The 15432-nt window shown below is 42.1% G+C and overlaps 1 protein-coding gene across 1 annotated transcript in view; it reads right to left on the bottom strand.

Annotated features, from left to right (window-relative positions):
• Positions 1–385: 385 nt before the first annotated feature.
• The window catches only part of NBDY (negative regulator of P-body association), a 109047-nt gene continuing 94000 nt past the window's right edge, over positions 386–15432 (bottom strand). The window contains exon 3 of the mRNA XM_042973776.1: positions 386–633. The gene's annotated coding sequence lies outside the window, so the exon portion shown is untranslated. The remainder of the gene's footprint in view (positions 634–15432) is intronic.

Genomic DNA, 15432 nt, shown 5'->3' with positions numbered 1-15432 from the left:
TAATTGACATACCTTATTTCTTTAATACAGAACATTTTACAAGTGGAATTTTACAAAAAACAAGCACATCAACCATCATGATCAGGAAAAAAATTATCTATATGAATAAGGCATATCATAGGATAGATAGACAGCATGGAAATATTGACAGTAAAGGGAGGAGAATGTTCTGGAACTTTAATTCTTTTTCAGATTTTACCCTTTATCTCTCCCACACGCACTTCCCTGATATTTCCACACTACAAAAAATGAGTAGAAGGCCATTTGTAGGAAAAAAAGTTATATTTTGACACCAATTTTAGTAGCATTTTGTATTTGGAGTTATTACGAAACATTTACTAAAAATTCAGTTTATTAGCTAGTAGTCATATAGAACTAAGAGAGCAATGAGACACAAAATTTATTGGGACCTTAATGGATTTATAGAAATTCAAAGTTACACAGCAGGGACTGGGTGGCACAAAAGAACATTGATTGGCTGCTGCAGGACCATCTCACAGGGTTTATTTGCCCTGGTGAGTTCATTAGGATCCAGGCCATGGCCTTCAATCTTAGACGTCTACAGTCTGATCTTGGTTATGTCCCATAATTCATTCAAATTCAGGAGGTGACATTATGCTGATTATCACAAGACTGAAAGATATAAACAAAGAAGGTCAATTAATTAACTCATACCGAGAAATGCAAGTATCATACGGGTCAGATATGACTGTTGAGAAGATAACACCCCGCTTTCCCTTCTAGGTGAGTTACAAGAAAATCAGAACTACTAGAGCATTTCTTCATAAACATAAAATCAAAGTCATATGATGCTGATAACTGGCATCTTGCTTTATGTCTGAAGAGTCTGACTGCACAATGATTTATCTGTCACATAGACCAGATGTTTCATCATCTTAGGAATTTTTTTTTTCCCTAAGAAAAGTGCTGGGAAGTCTATTTCTGTGTTTCTTGTTTTTCTAGGCTTCTTTAACTGATCAACTGGCCCCAATGTTGACCCCTTTAGCCCTCAACACATTTTTATGTTCTTTAGAAGATCTGTATTTATTTATTCATACAAATGATAAATGGATATAATGGAACTATAAATAATCCAAACAACACAGACAAAACTCTTGCCACCAAACTTTTGCCTTTCTTCAGTCCTCCTATATCCAGAAGAAAACACAAGTATCGGTACTTTCGAGACATTTTTCTATGCATTTAAATGTACACACAGATAGTATTTACACTAATGTAAACTTTTAGATAAGAGGCTTTGATAAATTATTAGATCATACGATACATACTATTCTCCTAATTGTTTAGATCCAATTAATAATGTCTCAATGATTTTTCTTTCTTTTTTTAACGTTTATTCATTTTTGAGAGACAGAGCATGAGTGGGGTAGGGGCAGAGAAAAAGAGAGAGACACAGAATCTGAAGCAGGCTTCAGGCTCTGAGCTGTCAGCACAGAGACTGACACAGGGCTTGAACTCACGAACTCTGAGATTATGACCTGAGCCAAAGTCCGATTCAACCAACTGAGCCACCCAGGCACCCACAACGAATTTTCTATATCAAAACAGAACTTTCCCATTTTTTCAACTGCTTCATGATATTCCATTGTATGAAAGAATAATTTTTTTTCAATATATGAAGTTTATTGTCAAATTGGTTTCCATACAACACCCAGTGCTCATCCCAAAAGGTGCCCTCCTCAATACCCATCACCCACCCTCCCCTCCCTCCCACCCCCCATCAACCCTCAGTTTGTTCTCAGTTTTTAACAGTCCCTTATGCTTTAGCTCTCTCCCACTCTAACCTCTTTTTTTTTTTTCTTCCCCTCCCCCATGGGTTTCTGTTATGTTTCTCAGGATCCACATAAGAGTGAAACCATATGGTATCTGTCTTTCTCTGTATGGTTTATTTCACTTAGCATCACACTCTCCAGTTCCATCCACGTTGCTACAAAAGGCCATATTTCATTCTTTCTCATTGCCATGTAGTATTCCATTGTGTATATACACCACAATTTCTTTATCCATTCATCAGTTGATGGACATTTAGGCTCTTTCCACAATTTGGCTATTGTTGAGAGTGCTGCTATAAACATTGGGGTACAAGTGCCCCTATGCATCAGTACTCCTGTATCCCTTGGGTAAATTCCTAGCAGTGCTATTGCTGGGTCATAGGGTAGGTCTATTTTTAATTTTCTGAGGAACCTCCACACTGCTTTCCAGAGCGGCTGCACCAATTTGCATTCCCACCAACAGTGCAAGAGGGTTCCCGTTTCTCCACATCCTCTCCAGCATCTATAGTCTCATGATTTGTTCATTTTGGCCACTCTGACTGGCGTGAGGTGATATCTGAGTGTGGTTTTGATTCGTATTTCCCTGATAAGGAGCGACGTTGAAGATCTTTTCATGTGCCTGTTGGCCATCCGGATGTCTTCTTTAGAGAAGTGTCTATTCATGTTTTCTGCCCATTTCTTCACTGGGTTATTTGTTTTTCGGGTGTGGAGTTTGGTGAGCTCTTTATAGATTTTGGATACTAGCCCTTTGTCCGATATGTCACCTGCAAATATCTTTTCCCATTCCGTTGGTTGCCTTTTAGTTTTGTTGGTTGTTTCCTTTGCTGTGCAGAAGCTTTTTATCTTCATGAGGTCCCAGTAATTCATTTTTGCTTTTAATTCCCTTGCCTTTGGGGATGTGTCGAGTAAGAGATTGCTACGGCTGAGGTCAGAGAGGTCTTTTCCTGCTTTCTCCTCTAGGGTTTTGATGGTTTCCTGTCTCACATTCAGGTCCTTCCTCCATTTTGAGTTTATTTTTGTGAATGGTGTGAGAAAGTGGTCTAGTTTCAACCTTCTGCATGGTGCTGTCCAGTTCTCCCAGCACCATTTGTTAAAGAGACTGTCTTTTTTCCATTGGATGTTCTTTCCTGCTTTGTCAAAGATGAGTTGGCCATACGTCTGTGGGTCTAGTTCTGGGGTTTCTATTCTATTCCATTGGTCTATGTGTCTGTTTTTGTGCCAATACCATGCTGTCTTGATGATGACAGCTTTGTAGTAGAGGCTAAAGTCTGGGATTGTGATGCCTCCTGCTTTGGTCTTCTTCTTCAAAATTACTTTGGCTATTCGGGGCCTTTTGTGGTTCCGTATGAATTTTAGAATTGCTTGTTCTAGCTTCGAGAAGAATGCTGGTGCAATTTTGATTGGGATTGCATTGAATGTGTAGATAGCTTTGGGTAGTATTGACATTTTGACAATATTCATTCTTCCAATCCATAAGCATGGAATGTCTTTCCATTTCTTTGTATCTTCTTCAATTACCTTCATAAGCTTTCTATAGTTTTCAGCATACAGATCTTTTACATCTTTGGTTAGGTTTATTCCTAGGTATTTTATGCTTCTTGGGGCAATTGTGAATGGGATCAGTTTCTTTATTTGTCTTTCTGTTGCTTCATTGTTAGTGTAGAAGAATGCAACTGATTTCTGTACATTGATTTTGTACCCTGCGACTTTGCTGAATTCATGTATGAGTTCTAGCAGACTTTTGGTGGAATCTATCGGATTTTCCATGTATAGTATCATGTTATCTGCAAAAAGTGAAAGCTTGACTTCATCTTTGCCAATTTTGATGCCTTTGATTTCCTTTTGTTGTCTGATTGCTGATGCTAGAACTTCCAACACTATGTTAAACAACAGCGGTGAGAGTGGACATCCCTGTCGTATTCCTGATCTCAGGGGGAAAACTCATTTTTTCCCCATTGAGGGTATTAGCTGTGGACCTTTCATAAATGGCTTTTATGATGTTGAAGTATGTTCCTTCTATCCAGACTTTCTCGAGGGTTTTTATTAAGAAAGGATGCTGTATTTTGTCAAATGCCTTTTTTTCTGCATCTATTGACGGTGTCATATGGTTCTTATCTTTTCTTTTATTCATGTGATGTATCACATTGATGGATTTGTGAATGTTGAACCAACCCTGCCAACCAGGAGTGAATCCTCCTTGATCATGGTGAATAATTCTTTTTATATGCTGTTGAATTCCATTTGCTAATATCTTATTGAGAATTTTTGCATCCATATTCATCAGGGATATTGGCCTGTAGTTCTCCTTTTTTACTGGGTCTCTGTCTGGTTTAGGAATCAAAGGAATACTGGCTTCATAGAATGAGTCTAGATGTTTTCCTTCCCTTTCTATTTTTTGGAATAGCTTGAGAAGGATAGGTGTTATCTCTGCTTTAAACGTCTGGTAGAACTCCCCTGGGAAGCCATCTGGCCCTGGACTCTTATTTGTTGGGAGATTTTTGATAACCGATTCAATTTCTTCGCTGGTTATGGGTCTGTTCAAGCTTTCTATTTCCTCCTGATTGAGTTTTGGAAGACTGTGGGTGTTTAGGAATTTGTCCATTTCTTCCAGGTTGTCCAATTTGTTGGCATATAATTTTTCATAGTATTCCCTGATAATTGTTTGTGTCTCTGAAGGATTTGTTGTAATAATTCCATTTTCATTCATGATTTTATCTATTCGGGTCATCTCCCTTTTCTTTTTGAGAAGCCTGGCTAGAGGTTTGTCAATTTTGTTTATTTTATCAAAAAACCAATTCTTGGTTTCGTTGATCTGCTCTACCGTTTTTTTTAGATTCTATATTGTTTATTTCTGCTCTGATCTTTATTATTTCTCTTCTTCTGCTGGGTTTAGGCTGCCTTTGCTGTTCTGCTTCTATTTCCTTTAGGTGTGCTGTTAGATTTTGTATTTGGGATTTTTCTTGTTTCTTGTGATAGGCCTGGATTGCAATGTATTTTCCTCTCAGGACTGACTTCGCTGCATCCCAAAGCGTCTGGATTGTTGTATTTTCATTTTCGTTTGTTTCCGTATATTTTTTAATTTCTTCTCTAATTGCCTGGTTGACCCGCTCGTTCTTTAGTAGGGTGTTCTTTAACCTCCATGCTTTTGGAGGTTTTCCAGACTTTCTCCTGTGGTTGATTTCAAGCTTCATAGCATTGTGGTCTGAAAGTATGCATGGTATAATTTCAATTCTTGTTAACTTATGAAGGGCTGTTTTGTGACCCAGTATATGATCTATCTTGGAGAATGTTCCATGTGCACTCGAGAAGAAAGTATATTGTTGCTTTGGGATGCAGAGTTCTAAATATATCTGTCAAGTCCCTCTGATCCAATGTATCATTCAGGGCCCTTGTTTCTTTATTGACCGTGTACCTAGATGATCTATCCATTTCTGTAAGTGGAGTGTTAAATTCCCCTGCAATTACCACTTTCTTATCAATAAGGTTGCTTATGTTTATGAATAATTGTTTTATATATTTGGGGGCTCCCGTATTTGGCGCATAGACATATATAATTGTTAGGTCTTCCTGATGGATAGACCCTGTAATTATTATATAATGCCCTTCTTCATCTCTTGTTACAGCCTTTAATTTAAAGTCTAGTTTGTCTGATATAAGTATGGCTACTCCAGCTTTCTTTTGGCTTCCAGGAGCATGATAAATAGTTCTCCATCCCCTCACTCTCAATCTAAAGGTGTCCTCAGATCTAAAATGAGTCTCTTGTAGACAGCAAATAGATGGGTCTTGTTTTTTTTTTATCCATTCTGATACCCTATGTCTTTTGGTTGCCGCATTTAATCCATTTACATTCAGTGTTATTATAGAAAGATATGGGTTTAGAGTCATTGTGATGTCTGTATGTTTTATGCTTGTAGTGATGTCTCTGCTACTTTGTCTCACAGGATCCCCCTTAGGATCTCTTGTAGGGCTGGTTTAGTGGTGATGAATTCCTTCAGTTTTTGTTTGTTTGGGAAGACCTTTATCTCTCCTTCTATTCTAAATGACAGACTTGCTGGATAAAGGATTCTCGGTTGCATATTTTTTCTGTTTAGCACACTGAAGATCTCGTGCCAATCCTTTCTGGCCTGCCAAGTTTCAAAAGAGAGATCAGTCACGAGTCTTATAGGTCTCCCTTTATATGTGAGGGCACGTTTATCCCTTGCTGCTTTCAGAATTTTCTCTTTATCCTTGTATTTTGCCAGTTTCACTATGATATGTCGTGCAGAAGATCGATTCAAGTTACGTCTGAAGGGAGTTCTCTGTGCCTCTTGGATTTCAATGCCTTTTTCCTTCCCCAGTTCAGGGAAGTTCTCAGCTATGATTTCTTCAAGTACCCCTTCAGCACCTTTTCCTCTCTCTTCCTCCTCTGGGATACCAATTATGCGTATATTATTTCTTTTTAGTGTATCACTTAGTTCTCTAATTTTCCCCTCATACCCCTGGATTTTTTTTATCTCTCTTTGTCTCAGCTTCCTCTTTTTCCATAAGTTTATCTTCTAGTTCACCTATTCTCTCCTCTGCCTCTTCAATCTGAGCCGTCGTCGTTTCCATGTTGTTTTGCATTTCGTTTAAAGCGTTTTTCAGGTAGGATAGGAAGATGGCGGCGTAGGAGGACGCGGGGCTCACAGCGCGTCCTGCCGATCACTTAGATTCCACCTACACCTGCCTAAAGAACCCAGAAAACCGCCAGAGGATTAGCAGAAGGGAGTCTCCGGAGTCAAGCGCAGACTAGAGGCCCACGGAAGAGGGTAGGAAGGGCGGCGAGGCGGTGCGCGCTCCACGGACTGGCGGGAGGGAGCTGGGGCGGAGGGGCGGCTCGCCGGCCAAGCAGAGCCCCCGAGTCGGGCTGGCAAAAGCGGAGGGGCCGGACAGACTGTGTTCTGACAGCAAGCGCGACTTAGCGTCTGGGAGGTCATAAGTTAACAGCTCTGCGCGGAAAGCGGGAAGGCTGGAGGACAAAAGGAGGGAGAGCTGCTGAGCCCCCGGACGGCAGAGCTCAACTTGGCGGGGAACAAAGGCGCCAGCGCCATCTCCCCCGCCCATCCCCCAGCCAAAATCCCAAAGGGAACCAGTTCCTGCCAGGGAACTTGCTCGCTCCGCGCAAACACCCAACTCTGTGCTTCTGCGGAGCCAAACCTCCGGCAGCGGATCTGACTCCCTCCTGCTGCCACAGGGCCCCTCCTGAAGTGGATCACCTAAGGAGAAGCGAGCTAAGCCTGCCCCTCCAGCCCCCGTGCACCTTGCCTACCCACCCCAGCTAATACGTCAGATCCCCAGCACCACAAGCCTGGCAGTGTGCAAGTAGCCCAGACGGGACACGCCACCCCACAGTGAATCCCGCCCCTAGGAGAGGGGAAGAGAAGGCACACACCAGTCTGACTGTGGCCCCAGCAGTGGGCTGGGGGCAGACATCGGGTCGGACTGCGGCCCCGCCCACTAACTCCAGTTATACACCACAGCACAGGGGAAGTGCACTGCAGGTCCTCACCACACCAGGGACTCTCCAAAATGACCAAACGGAAGAATTCCCCTCAGAAGAATCTCCAGGAAATAACAACAGCTAATGAACTGATCAAAAAGGATTTAAATAATATAACAGAAAGTGAATTTAGAATAATAGTCATAAAATTAATCGCTGGGCTTGAAAACAGTATACAGGACAGCAGAGAATCTCTTGCCACAAAGATCGAGGGACTAAGGAACAGTCACGAGGAGTTGAAAAACGCTTTAAACGAATTGCAAAACAAAATGGAATCCACGATGGCTCGGCTTGATGAGGCAGAGGAGAGAATAGGTGAACTAGAAGATAAAGTTATGGAGAAAGAGGAAGCTGAAAGAAAGAGAGAAAAAAAAAATCCAGGAGTATGAGGGGAAAATTAGAGAACTAAGTGATACACTAAAAAAAAATAATATACGCATAATTGGTATCCCAGAGGAGGAAGAGAGAGGGAAGGGTGCTGAAGGGGTACTTGAACAAATTATAGCTGAGAACTTCCCTGAACTGGGGAAGGAAAAAGGCATTGAAATCCAAGAGGCACAGAGAACTCCCTTCAGACGTAACTTGAATCGATCTTCTGCACGACATATCATAGTGAAACTGGCAAAATACAAGGATAAAGAGAAAATTCTGAAAGCAGCAAGGGATAAACGTGCCCTCACATATAAAGGGAGACCTATAAGACTCGTGACTGATCTCTCCTTTGAAACTTGGCAGGCCAGAAAGGCTTGGCACGATATCTACAGTGTGCTAAACAGAAAAAATATGCAGCCGAGAATCCTTTATCCAGCAAGTCTGTCATTTAGAATAGAAGGAGAGATAAAGGTCTTCCCAAACAAACAAAAACTGAAGGAATTTGTCACCACGAAACCAGCCCTACAAGAGATCCTAAGGGGGATCCTGGGAGACAAAGTACCAGAGACATCACTACAAGCATAAAACATACAGACATCACAATGACTCTAAACCCATATCTTTCTATAATAACACTGAATGTAAATGGATTAAATGCGCCAACTAAAAGACATAGGGTATCAGAATGGATAAAAAAACAAGACCCATCTATTTGCTGTCTACAAGAGACTCATTTTAGATCTGAGGACACCTTTAGATTGAGAGTGAGGGGATGGAGAACTATTTATCATGCTCCTGGAAGCCAAAAGAAAGCTGGAGTAGCCATACTTATATCAGACAAACTAGACTTTAAATTAAAGGCTGTAACAAGAGATGAAGAAGGGCATTATATAATAATCACAGGGTCTATCCACCAGGAAGAGCTAACTATTATAAATGTCTATGCGCCAAGTACCCGAGCCCCCAGATATATAAAAGAATTACTCATAAACATAAGCAACCTTATTGATAAGAATGTGGTAATTGCAGGGGACTTTAACACCCCACTTACAGAAATGGATAGATCATCTAGACACACAGTCAATAAAGAAACAAGGGCCCTGAATGATACATTGGATCAGAGGGACTTGACAGATATATTTAGAACTCTGCATCCCAAAGCAACAGAATATACTTTCTTCTCGAGTGCACATGGAACATTCTCCAAGATAGATCATATACTGGGTCACAAAACAGCCCTTCATAAGTTTACAAGAATTGAAATTATACCATGCATACTTTCAGACCACAATGCTATGAAGCTTGAAATCAACCACAGGAAAAAGTCTGGAAAACCTCCAAAAGCATGGAGGTTAAAGAACACCCTACTAACGAATGAGTGGGTCAACCAGGCAATTAGAGAAGAAATTAAAACATATATGGAAACAAACGAAAATGAAAATACAACAATCCAAACGCTTTGGGATGCAGCGAAGGCAGTCCTGAGAGGAAAATACATTGCAATCCAGGCCTATCTCAAGAAACAAGAAAAATCCCAAATACAAAATCTAACAGCACACCTAAAGGAAATAGAAGCAGAACAGCAAAGGCAGCCTAAACCCAGCAGAAGAAGAGAAATAATAAAGATCAGAGCAGAAATAAACAATATAGAATCTAAAACAACTGTAGAGCAGATCAACGAAACCAAGAGTTGGTTTTTTGAAAAAATAAACAAGATTGACAAACCTCTAGCCAGGCTTCTCCAAAAGAAAAGGGAGATGACCCAAATAGATAAAATCATGAATGAAAATGGAATGATTACAACCAATCCCTCAGAGATACAAACAATTATCAGGGAATACTATGAAAAATTATATGCCAGCAAATTGGACAACCTGGAAGAAATGGACAAATTTCTAAACACCCACACTCTTCCAAAACTCAATCAGGAGGAAATAGAAAGCTTGAACAGACCCATAACCAGCGAAGAAATTGAATCGGTTATCAAAAATCTCCCAACAAATAAGAGTCCAGGACCAGATGGCTTCCCAGGGGAGTTCTACCAGACGTTTAAAGCAGAGATAATACCTATCCTTCTCAAGCTATTCCAAGAAATAGAAAGGGAAGGAAAACTTCCAGACTCATTCTATGAAGCCAGTATTACTTTGATTCCTAAACCAGACAGAGACCCAGTAAAAAAAGAGAACTACAGGCCAATATCCCTGATGAATATGGATGCAAAAATTCTTAATAAGATACTAGCAAATCGAATTCAACAGCATATAAAAAGAATTATTCACCATGATCAAGTGGGATTCATTCCTGGGATGCAGGGCTGGTTCAACATTCGCAAATCGATCAACGTGATACATCACATTAACAAAAAAAAAAGAGAAGAACCATATGATCCTGTCAATCGATGCAGAAAAGGCCTTTGACAAAATCCAGCACCCTTTCTTAATAAAAACCCTTGAGAAAGTCGGGATAGAAGGAACATACTTAAAGATCATAAAGGCCATTTATGAAAAGCCCACAGCTAACATCATCCTCAACGGGGAAAAACTGAGAGCTTTTCCCCTGAGATCAGGAACACGACAGGGATGCCCACTGTCACCGCTGCTGTTTAATATAGTGCTGGAAGTTCTAGCATCAGCAATCAGACAACAAAAGGAAATCAAAGGCATCAAAATTGGCAAAGATGAAGTCAAGCTTTCGCTTTTTGCAGATGACATGATATTATACATGGAAAATCCGATAGACTCCACCAAAAGTCTGCTAGAACTGATACATGAATTCAGCAAAGTTGCAGGAAACAAAATCAACGTGCAGAAATCAGTTGCATTCTTATACACTAACAATGAAGCAACAGAAAGACAAATGAAGAAACTGATCCCATTCACAATTGCACCAAGAAGCATAAAATACCTAGGAATAAATCTAACCAAAGATGTAAAAGATCTGTATGCTGAAAACTATAGAAAGCTTATGCAGGTAATTGAAGAAGATATAAAGAAATGGAAAGACATTCCCTGCTCATGGATTGGAAGAATAAATATTGTCAAAATGTCAATACTACCCAAAGCTATCTACACATTCAATGCAATCCCAATCAAAATTGCACCAGCATTCTTCTCGAAACTAGAACAAGCAATCCTAAAATTCATATGGAACCACAAAAGGCCCCGAATAGCCAAAGTAATTTTGAAGAAGAAGACCAAAGCAGGAGGCATCACAATCCCAGACTTTAGCCTCTACTACAAAGCTGTCATCCTCAAGACAGCATGGTATTGGCATAAAAACAGACACATAGACCAATGGAATAGAATAGAAACCGCAGAACTAGACCCACAAACGTATGGCCAACTCATCTTTGACAAAGCAGGAAAGAACATCCAATGGAAAAAAGACAGTCTCTTTAACAAATGGTGCTGGGAGAACTGGACAGCAACATGCAGAAGGTTGAAACTAGACCACTTTCTCACACCATTCACAAAAATAAACTCAAAATGGATAAAGGACCTGAATGTGAGACAGGAAACCATCAAAACCTTAGAGGAGAAAGCAGGAAAAGACCTCTCTGACCTCAGCCGTAGCAATCTCTTACTCGGCACATCCCCAAAGGCAAGGGAATTAAAAGCAAAAGTGAATTACTGGGACCTTATGAAGATAAAAAGCTTCTGCACAGCAAAGGAAACAACCAACAAAACTAAAAGGCAACCAACGGAATGGGAAAAGATATTTGCAAATGACACATCGGACAAAGGGCTAGTATCCAAAATCTATAAAGAGCTCATCAAACTCCACACCAGAAAAACAAATAACCCAGTGAAGAAATGGGCAGAAAACATGAATAGACACTTCTCTAAAGAAGACATCCGGATGGCCAACAGGCACATGAAAAGATGTTCAACGTCGCTCCTTATCAGGGAAATACAAATCAAAACCACACTCAGATACCACCTCACGCCAGTCAGAGTGGCCAAAATGAAGAAATCGGGAGACTATAGATGCTGGAGAGGATGTGGAGAAACAGGAACCCTCTTGCACTGTTGGTGGGAATGCAAATTGGTGCAGCCGCTCTGGAAAGCAGTGTGGAGGTTCCTCAGAAAATTAAAAATAGACCTACCCTATGACCCAGCAATAGCACTGCTAGGAATTTATCCAAGGGATACAGGAGTACTGATGCATAGGGGCACCTGTACCCCAATGTTTGTAGCGGCACTCTCAACAATAGCCAAATTATGGAAAGAGCCTAAATGTCCATCAACTGATGAATGGATAAAGAAATTGTGGTTTATATACACAATGGAATACTACGTGGCAATGAGAAAAAATGAAATATGGCCTTTTGTAGCAACATGGATGGAACTGGAGAGTGTGATGCTAAGTGAAATAAGCCATACAGAGAAAGACAGATACCATATGGTTTCACTCTTATGTGGATCCTGAGAAACATAACAGAAACCCATGGGGGAGGGGAAGGAAAAAAAAAAAAAAAGAGGTTAGAGTGGGAGAGAGCCAAAGCATTAGAGACTGTTAAAAACTGAGAACAAACTGAGGGTTGATGGGGGGTGGCAGGGAGGGCAGGGTGGGTGATGGGTATTGAGGAGGGCACCTTTTGGGATGAGCACTGGGTGTTGTATGGAAACCAATTTGACAGTAAATTTCATATATTAAAAAATAAAAAAAATAAATAAAAAAATAAAATAAAATAAAGCGTTTTTCAGCTCCTCCTGACTGTTCCTTAGTCCCTTGATCTCTGTAGCAAGAGATTCTCTGCTGTCCTCTATACAGTTTTCAAACCCAGCGATTAATTTTATGACTATTATTCTAAATTCACTTTCTGTTATATTATTTAAATCCTTTTTGATCAGTTCATTAGCTGTTGTTATTTCCTGGAGATTCTTCTGAGGGGAATTCTTCCGTTTGGTCATTTTGGATAGTCCCTGGAGTGGTGCGGACCTGCAGGGCACTTCCCCTGTGCTGTGGTGTATAACTGGAGTTGGTGGGCGGGGCCGCAGTCAGACCCGATGTCTGCCCCCAGCCCACCGCTGGGGCCACAGTCAGACTGGTGTGTGCCTTCTCTTCCCCTCTCCTAGGGGCGGGATTCACTGTGGGGCGGGGTGGCCCGTCTGGGCTACTTGCACACTGCCAGGCTTGTGGTGCTGGGGATCTGGCGTATTAGCTGGGGTGGGTAGGCAAGGTGCACGGGGGCACGAGGGGCAGGCTTAGCTCGCTTCTCCTTTCGGTGAGCCACTTCAGGAGGGGCCCTGTGGCAGCGGGAGGGAGTCAAGCCCGCTGCCAGAGGTGTGGCTCTGCAGAAGCACAGCGTTGGGTGTTTGTGCGGAGCAAGCAAGTTCCCTGGCAGGAACTGGTTCCCTTTGGGATTTTGGCTGGGGGATGGGCGACGGAGATGGCGCTGGTGAGCGCCTTTGTTTCCCTCCAAACTGAGCTCTCTTGTCCCCGGGGCTCAGCAGCTCTCCCTCCTTTTGTCCTCCAGCCTTCCCGCTTCGGAGCAGAGCTGTTAACTTATGACCTCCCAGATGCTAAGTCGCGCTTGCTGTGGGAACACACTCCGTCCTGCCTCTCCACTTTTGCCAGCCAGACTAGGGGGCTCTGCTTGGCCGGCAGGCTGCCCTTCCGCCCCGGCTCCCTCCCACCAGTCGGTGGAGCGCGCACTGCCTCGCCGCCCTTCCTACCCTCTTCTGTGGGCCTCTCGTCTGCGCTTGGCTCCGGAGACTCCGTTCTGCTAATCCTCTGGCGGTTTTCTGGGTTATTTAGGCAGGTGTAGGTGGAATCTAAGTGATCAGCAGGACGCGTGGTGAGCCCAGCGTCCTCCTATGCCACCATCGTCCTATCTCCCCATACTTTTTTTTTTGTAATTTAAAGAAAAAGAGGTAATTAGGAAGCCCCAGCATAGGTTTGTTGGAAATTTTATACCTAGCTTATGCCATCTAGGTGTCTAAAGTGATGGCTTACTTTGCTAGCGAACTAAATGGTTGAAAGAATAATTATTAATAATTCTTCCGGTAAAAAGCATTTAGTACCCATACAACTTTTCTTTATTAAAGTGTATTTGTTCATATGTAGGAGTATTTTCACAGTTTCCACAAAAAATATGTATCAAAGAGCATACACATTAAAGTTTTGATATTGCTAAAATAGTATTAAATATTGCAATCTCGGGGAGCCTGAGTAGCTCAGTCAGTTAAGTGTCCAACTCTTGATTTTGCCTCAGGTCATGATCTCATGGTTTGTGAGATCGAGCCCCATGCTGGGCTCTTCACTGACAGCATGGAGCTTGCTTGGGATTCTTTCTTTCCTTCTCTCTTTGCCCCTCTCCCTTGCCTTCTCTCTCTGTCTCCATCTCAAAATAAACATTAAAAAATTACACTCTCATAAACAGTGTATATCTCACCACATCTTTCTTAAAATTGAAGATGATGGAGACTTTTAATTATTGGAAGTATGATCGGCTAAAAGTGGTATCTCATGTTGAATTATATTCCCGTGATAGTAATGAAATCAACTTATTATTATTATTGAACATTTATATTTTCTTTCTTTTTATTATAAGAGTTGTCTTTCTTTGACCATTCTTCTATTGAGTTATATGTGCTTCGATATTACCATATTAGTGTTTTGTACATTCTGGAAGCTAACAATGAATCCATAACATGTCTTTAAAGTGTTATCACATTCTATATAAACTCTTTCCGCTGGGAGGAAAAGAGACTGAGTCTATCAGGGAGACACCAGAACAATCTGGCATGCCATAGGTGGGTGATTGGAAACTGGGGGAGATAAAATGGGCCAAGTAGGCATGGAGGGAAGGGACCCTCTTCTGTGCAAAGACAAAGTGAAGAGAAAGAGAGGCTGGGGAAGTGTAGTACTGTCTTTGGACAAGATAAAAACCTCTTTGACTGGGACAGAGAGGGATCCCATCTCTAACTGCGGGGCTTTCTCTGGACTGGGTCCAGGTGCCCTGTTAGCACACCTGGGGAGAAGGGGAGTCACCCCCAGGCTCAGTGTCTAGGTCAGGGGTGCGGTCCACAGTAGGAGAAAGTGGTCCACTCCCTGAAGTGCTGTGGGACAGGACAAAACAAGCCAGAACCACATATCTGGCAACATGGAGAGGTGCTTCCCCAGTGCCAGGGTGCACAGAGTGGGAGTTAGAATTCCAGCCAAGCGCCAGGGCACGGGAGTCGGGGGAGGGAGACAGACTGCCATGTCTGTGCCCACAGCACAGCGAGGACAACTCCAAAGACGTGATTTGGATCACCGGGCCTGTGGAGAAGAGACTGGGAGGTCGCCATTATGCCCTCCCCCCGCCCCCACCAAGGCTGGGCCTCAGGAATCGGTCCATGGGGCCCAGAATGGAGGCGGGACCCACCTACACCAAAACACAGCCTTCTGCCGCCAGGTAACTACTGGAGCAGGATGGACACTGAAGAACCAGACAGCCCCCTCCTCTAGACTAGCACTACTGCATTCCCTGCATTAATTCTTGGACAATTCTTGTTATTTAGATATATTCATTCTTCTTTTCTCCTACTTATCATTTCCCTCCTCTAGGCTGGTTACTCTGGTTGTTGGTTTGTTTTAAGCAGACAAATTTAATGCATTCTCTTGAAACAGGTTCTACACCTCCTTCTTTACTTTCCTTTCCCTCTCTCTGGAATAATCAAGCCATCTAGTTTCTCTGTCTGGTTAACTTTATCTTCATTTCTTCTTCTCTGTCTCCTTCTTTATTTTCCTCTCTCTCTCTAT

This window comes from Panthera tigris, chromosome X (genome assembly GCF_018350195.1).
Source record: "Panthera tigris isolate Pti1 chromosome X, P.tigris_Pti1_mat1.1, whole genome shotgun sequence".
NCBI lineage: Eukaryota > Metazoa > Chordata > Mammalia > Carnivora > Felidae > Panthera > Panthera tigris.
The sequence above is the reverse complement of the archived record's forward strand: the minus strand, read 5'-3'. Positions and strand labels throughout refer to the sequence as shown.